This window comes from Coffea arabica, chromosome 8c (assembly GCF_036785885.1).
Source record: "Coffea arabica cultivar ET-39 chromosome 8c, Coffea Arabica ET-39 HiFi, whole genome shotgun sequence".
In the NCBI taxonomy this organism is placed as follows: domain Eukaryota; kingdom Viridiplantae; phylum Streptophyta; class Magnoliopsida; order Gentianales; family Rubiaceae; genus Coffea; species Coffea arabica.
Genome location: NC_092325.1, coordinates 26,767,353 through 26,774,448, shown reverse-complemented (window position 1 = coordinate 26,774,448; position 7,096 = coordinate 26,767,353). Strand labels below are relative to the sequence as shown.

Here is a 7,096-nt window from a genome sequence, read left to right as displayed (position 1 = left end):
TTCAAGTGCACCACCGAGATGGATGATAACACTCCCGTACTTTCTACAAACAAGTGAAATACATCTAATTAGTCAATTAAATCACACCAAAATGTAAGAAACACATAAAAACACACAAATACACTATTATTATTGGGTTGCCTCCCAACAAGCGCTTTTGTTTATAGTCGTTGGCTCGACTGAAAAAGTTGAATCACTTTAGAGCATTAGAGAGAGATTTTCTCCCCATGGGTCGAAACTCCCGAGCCAATCCACCATGAGGTGAACCATGCATTGATCTTCATAATCCAATTTCCTCAAATGCCAAGGAGGAATATTAGACTTGTCATAGAGAGGCTCAACTTCACCTTGGAGTGAATTTTGCTTGTCTTTTCTGAATTGGCTCAACTTTTCACCATTTTCTTCATGGAATGGCGAATTTATTAAGCCAACTTCCATCCTTATCTTCTCCTCCTTTGTTCCTACACCATGAAAGTTAGTACCAAGGACATTTATAAATTTAACTTCTTCGGTCCTTTCTTGGTTAACCTTTTCATCAGATGGCATATTAGAAACAAGAGCAGTAGGCTCTATACTCCCATCTTTATTATCCAAATTGAATTCCAATTCCTCACCATTAACCCGTAATATAAGCTTACCTTTTTCTACATCAATTATAGTTCGTGCAGTGGCTAAAAACGGTCGTCCTAGAATAATTGGCATTCTCACATCTTCTTCAATATCTAAGACAACAAAATCCACAGGTATTATAGATTGTCTTACCTTTATGAGCACATTTTCCAAAATACCCATGGGACGTGTGATTGACCGATCCGCCAATTGCAATGTAATATTGGTAGCTTTTAGCTCTTGAAGTCCCAATTTCCGGGCAACCGATAACGGCATAAGTGACACACTTGCACCTAAGTCACATAAAGCATTAGAAAAATGCAATTGACCAATAGTGCAAGGAATAGAAAAACTTCCCGGATCTTTCAATTTAGGAGGGAGTTTATTCTTAATCAATGCACTACACTCTTCCGTTAATGCTATCATCTCATTATCTACAATTTTCCTCTTCTTTGACATGATGTCTTTCAAGAAACGTGCATAAGAGGGAATCTGTGTTATAGCATCAATGAAAGGAATGTTAATGTGCAATTGTTTAAACATTTTGAAGAACTTTTCAAACTCCCGATCCTGTCCATCTTTCTTCAACCTGTGAGGAAAAGGTATCACATTAGAATTTAATTTGGGATGAAGTGCATCAATATCAATGATAACATGATCATTTTGACTTTCTTGCTCCCCTTCAATTGCTTGCTTCTTGTCTTTTTCACCACTTGAATTTTCAAAATCGAATCCCTCAACCGTTTTACCACTTCTAAGAATGATTGCATTGACATGCTCTCTCGGATTCACTTCGGTTTTACTTGGTAATTCACCAGGGTTTCTATTGTTGATTACATTGGCAATTTGACCAATTTGAACCTCCAAGTTTCTGTACATCCCAGCTAATTGGTCCAACCGCCCCTCAACTTGCTCGAATCTATCCGAAGTCACCTTAGCAAGTTTTTCCACCGCGATCTCCCAACTTGGTTTAGTTTCAGCCTGTGGTTGCCTTGGTTGAAATCCCGGCGGATTGGTTGGCCTTTGTTGATTGCCTTGATATTTCCATCCAAAGTTTGGATGATTTCTCCACCCCGGATTGTAAGTATTCGAGTAGGGATTATTTGGAGCATTACGATTGTAATTATTGACGAATTGTACCTGTTCAGAATCAACACACTCATTAGTATCATGTTCACCTCCACATATAGAACAATATGCTACATGTGCATTACTTGGACCAACTCCACCTTGTTTACTTAGCAACTTCATCACATTATTCATTTGAGCACTTAGCATATTGAGAGTGTCCATTTCTATCATACCTGCGTGACGTCTTGTATTACCTCTCTCATTTGCCCATTGGTAGTTATTTGCTGCCATTTCTTCTATCAAATTATGAGCTTCTTGGGGTGATTTACCCATTAAAGCTCCACCTGCAGCTGCATCAATCATAGTTTTAGTAGAAAAAACTAAACCATTATAGAAGGTTTGTATGATTAACCACTCCGACAGTCCATGATGCGGACATTTTCGAAGCAAATCTCTAAACCTTTCCCATGCTTCATATAATGATTCACCTTCCAATTGGCTAAAACTAGTGATATCCATTCTAAGCTTAGCCGTCTTACCTGGTGGAAAATACTTATTTAAGAATGCTCTTGATAAATCATCCCATCCAGTGAAAGTATTAGGAGCATGAGAGTGTAGCCAAAGTTTGGCCTTATCTCTCAATGAAAATGGGAACAATCTTAGCCTTATAGCATCATCACTAACTCCATTCATTTTAATTGTATCACAAATTTCCAAGAATGTAGCTAAGTGTGTATTAGGGTCTTCTACTGCATTACCTCCAAATTGAGATTGTTGAACCATTTGGATAAGTGCTGGTTTAATCTCAAAATTGTTAGCATTTACCGTAGGCCTTGCTATGCTTGTTTGAGATCCTTGTGTTCCCGGTAAAGCAAAATCTCGTAGAACTCGCCTATGTGATTCGTTTTCTGCCATGTCTTCTTCAAATGGAAGCTCTATTAAGATATCTTCTATTGGTTGCCAAACCTCTTGTTCCTCTTGATGTGATGTACTTCTCCTTTGTCTGTGTAATGTTCTTTCAATTTCAGGATCGAAATGTGCAACTTCTCGATTTGATCGGTGCATACACTACAAACAAAAACAAGAGAAATTTTTCATTTTAAATTCAACAACTTGAAATAATAAAAAAAAAATGAAAATATCTAAAGTAATAGAGATGATTAGGCCCTAATATTGCCGCTCCCCGGCAACGGCGCCAAAAACTTGACGGGATATTTGTATCTATACAAGTTTAATTCCGATTTTACACCCGTTGGACTGCAAGTATACAGGTCGCAATTGTAGTACAAGATGTGTATCGGGTCGATCCCACGAGGAGCAATTTAAACAATTACTAAGCCCTTGTTCTCTCTATTATTTAGACTTACAATTAATTTGAGCAGAGAAAGTCTAATGCTGTAATCTACAAATCTGATATACAAATCTAGTTTAACAAATACTGAATACAAATAGAGAAATTTTACTTAAGGAAGATTCTGAGGATGTAGATTCCACTTATGGCATAAACTACACAAATGAATGGATTTACTCCTTGCTATTATTCTTGCTTAACCAGAGATTTATTTCCAAGAATACCAAGTCTCATTTTCATGATGAAATGGCCTAGAGCAATATAGATTTCCCTATTTTCATGGTGAAATACTACTACTACTCCGTTTTATTTCATGAAATGCTCAATAATCCACCTAAGTGTATCTCTATTTTCATGAACATACAACTCAAGCTCTACTCATGTGTTTCAATTGTTATTACCAATTCTCATTGAATAATAACACTATAAACATGCTATTGGTGATCAATCAATAACAAGTACAACAGCTACACAAGTAGACAAGTTAACACAAGATATAACAAGTGTAAATCACATTCAATTAGTATTATTTAGCCATAAGTTTCATCTACTCCCTAGATGAAAGAGTTTAGCTACTCATGAATGATTTAACAATCAAACTCACAAGTTTATTAATGCAAAACCTCATAAAATACAAGTATAAGAAAGATAAAAGAAAGCTTAGCCAATTGAAGGTGAAGCTCTCCAATTCCTGCTATGTTCTTGCACAATATGATTATAAGTGAAACTCTCCAAGTACTTTTCCAAGAACTCCTATCTAGAGAGAAAACTAGATACAAGAAAGAAAACTAGCTATGTATGGTAATCCAGGCTTCTCCTCTGTGTTTCTGCATAAAAGGTGGAAGAAATTCCATTCCTCTCACTTCATAATTTCCTCCACTCAGATTTTGTAAAAGAAGTCAAAGATATGATATTTTCTTTTGTCCATACTCATTTGGTCTTCTCTTTTGTTGCAGAAGCATGTGCCACCGATTTCTGTCCCTCAAAATAGCTGAAAAGTTGTGAAAAAGGTAAAGAAAAACGGCTGTGGCACTTTCTGAGGAGAGAGACAGATCCGAGCCTCGGATCCGAGGAGTGAAAATGGATCCGAGCTCGGATCTTCAGGATCCGAGGGATTTCATAATGGATCCGAGGTCGGATCGTCCTGACCTCGGATGCTCTCCGCCAGAAGTACAGACGAGGGTTCAGATCCATCTTGTGCACACGGATCCGAGCTCGGATCCGTGTTGACCAATTTCCAGTTTTTCACTTCTTCTCTTTTTCTACATTTTTTTGCTCCCAATTTCTTGTGTACTTTATCCTCTGGATGACCCTTACATTTCTTTGAACTTGTGCATGAATTTCATACATCAATTACCTTCACAATTTCACAAGATTAACGCATTAATTCACTCATTTATCAATTTTTGAAACATTAATCAATATTTAAGCAATTATCACCAAAAGAGTTCAAATATGGCTTAATCTTCTCAGAACATACCAAAAATTAATGCCAAATTCATACAAAATGTACGTTAAATATTCACTTATCAGTTGTCATCGCCGGGGATGTATGTACGGTACGCCACACACTGTTTCTCTTTAAATTCTACACATGTAGGAGAAAAGTAAATAAAGAATTTTTGTAAGGGATGTCCCATCTAGAATTTTGTAAGAATTTTTATAAAATTCTGTAATGCAAGAATTTTTATAAATTCTAGATTGATGTAGTTTTCGAATATTCTTACATTAATCCGATCTATTATAATATGAGCTAATAGGTTACACAGTGAATGTAACATCTTATGTTACACAGTGAATGTAACGTCTATGTCATACACTCTAATATATTGACACTTTTTCTCATTAAATTATCACAATTATACCCCTAATTAAGTTTAACTCTCGGAAAGGGCATATGTAAATGCATCAGGGTATGCAACCTTGGTGTTATACATTAGTGCGTAGCAGAAGACGCATAGCTTGTAAAATGCAACCCGTTAATATTTCAAAATTTTAAGGTAATCAAGTTAGGCGAAGTTGAAATGTTCTTAAGGGTAGTGTAATCTATTTTGTCATATATACGAGTTAGTAATATAATGTTCAGTACAAGGGTTCTTGATTGTAATGTTGTTGGTGGACTGGCCAGGCATGGACTAATGGCAGGATTAAAGCTCCACATCATCGGGTTATGATGTCTGGAAATGCAGAAAGGTATTCTATTGGCCTATTTGCATTCGTGAGGGACTTGATAGTTCAAGTACCCAAAGAATTAGTTGATGATGAACACCCACTGCAGTTTACGCCATTTGATCCCTACAAGTATCTTCTCTTTTGCATGACTGAGGGGGGAAGGAGATCTGAATGTAAAATCAAATCTTATTGTGGAGTTTGATGATCCAAATTACCAGCATTATGTTGCAAAGAATTTCATGAATGTGCTTTGACTATGAATTTTAAGTCGTTTCCTGAAAGTATGATAGCTTGAGGAAAGGGCTAAATGTACTAAACCCTTCCCAACTTTATCTTTATTTGTGTTTTGCCTTCTGAACTCATTAAATAAACATTTTGTCCACCTATTTGACAGTTTAAAACATTAGTGCTTTTACTATTTTATTTTGTTTCTTTTTTATTTATTCATTTTCTTTTTTTTCTTTGCCACTACTTTCTTCTCTTTTTAAACTTTTTTTCACTTCCCTCGTGTTAGTATTTTGTTTCACTTTCCTATTAGTATTAAAATTTGTATGCTTATTATAATAGTGTAATTATCTTTTACTTATAATTTCATTCTTGTTTTATGTATTTGCATTGTTAGAGGATTCAAGACAAACTATATGGTGTAAAAAATTGATATATGCCTGTCATAATAAAAAATTGTATATTTACTAGCAATTTGACTATTTAAAAAGAGATTATCAAACTAGAATTTTAAATTACTTAATATTTAAAAGTATGTCCAAAAAAATAAAATAGCTAATATTTTTTATTTACTTTTTTATGTATAATTGATTAACCATTATGTTATTATGATCCAAATTTATTGTAATTGTTATTAAAATTAATTTATTCTAAACTCTAGATGTATTTATTTAGGTAACATATAAAATAGTCGATGTGCATAGATAACGTATACCTTGTTATTGCATGGACTTTATGATCATTGTTACTTCCAATAAGAAAAGGTAAAAGAGCTAGAAATAAATAAAAAATAAGTTTAAAAAGATTAAAATTATTATATAGATAATAATAGCAAAGAGAAGAAAGTAGTTGATCATATGAGAGAAGGGAGAAAGATTAAAAAATACAAAAAAAAGGGGACAAGTAGAAAAGGACAAAAAAGAAGAAAAATAAATAAAATAATATTAATATAGAAGGAGCATTTTTGTCCTGAAGCATAAAGTTGGGAGAAAAGTGCCTAATTATTGAATTGAAGGGAACAAAGTACAACTATTTAGGGGTTTAATACTTTTAACCCTTGTGGACAAAGAGTCCTTTGATGGGGTTCAGAGGTGACCTTTGAATATTTGATAGGAGTTTAGACCAAATGCTAGGTTGTCTTACAAATTTAATTACAGCCAATATCTCTTTTATTTTAAATAATTGTCATCCACAACAAAAAGAATACCGAAAGTATATGGAGGAAGCATGTCGAAGCTAGTCGCATTTTTTGTGTTGGACAACATGTCTTAAAATCCTAATTTCCTAACCTCTTCGGAAATTTTAATTATCTTAATATTTTATTCTAAAGTATTTTTGTGTGGCATACATGATCACACATGATATTCTTTATATGTAATTTTAAGATATTTGCTCAATAAATGAAAGCATAAATAATCACGTATATAAATATGGATAGGAATTTAAAAAATGAATAATTAGAGAAAGTAAGGAGATCTATGTCAATATGGATAGATTCATATTTTCAATATGATCACCCAAACTTTATTTTTACATATGATAACACATTTAACCTATCTATGACACTGCAACGTTGGGGCTTAAATACTATAAATACAAGTTCTTGATTGCTCTCTTTAATTATAACTATCCTTGTGTCTTGACTCAACATTTACACAAATATAATAG

At 34.1% G+C, this 7,096-nt stretch overlaps 1 non-coding gene across 1 annotated transcript; it reads left to right on the top strand.

Moving 5' to 3' along the window:
• The first annotated feature begins 2,101 nt into the window (after nt 1-2,101).
• LOC113707556 (small nucleolar RNA R71) lies at nt 2,102-2,208 on the top strand. Its single transcript, XR_003452279.2, has one exon. It is a non-coding gene; the product is annotated as a small nucleolar RNA R71 (small nucleolar RNA).
• Nucleotides 2,209-7,096: the final 4,888 nt, after the last annotated feature.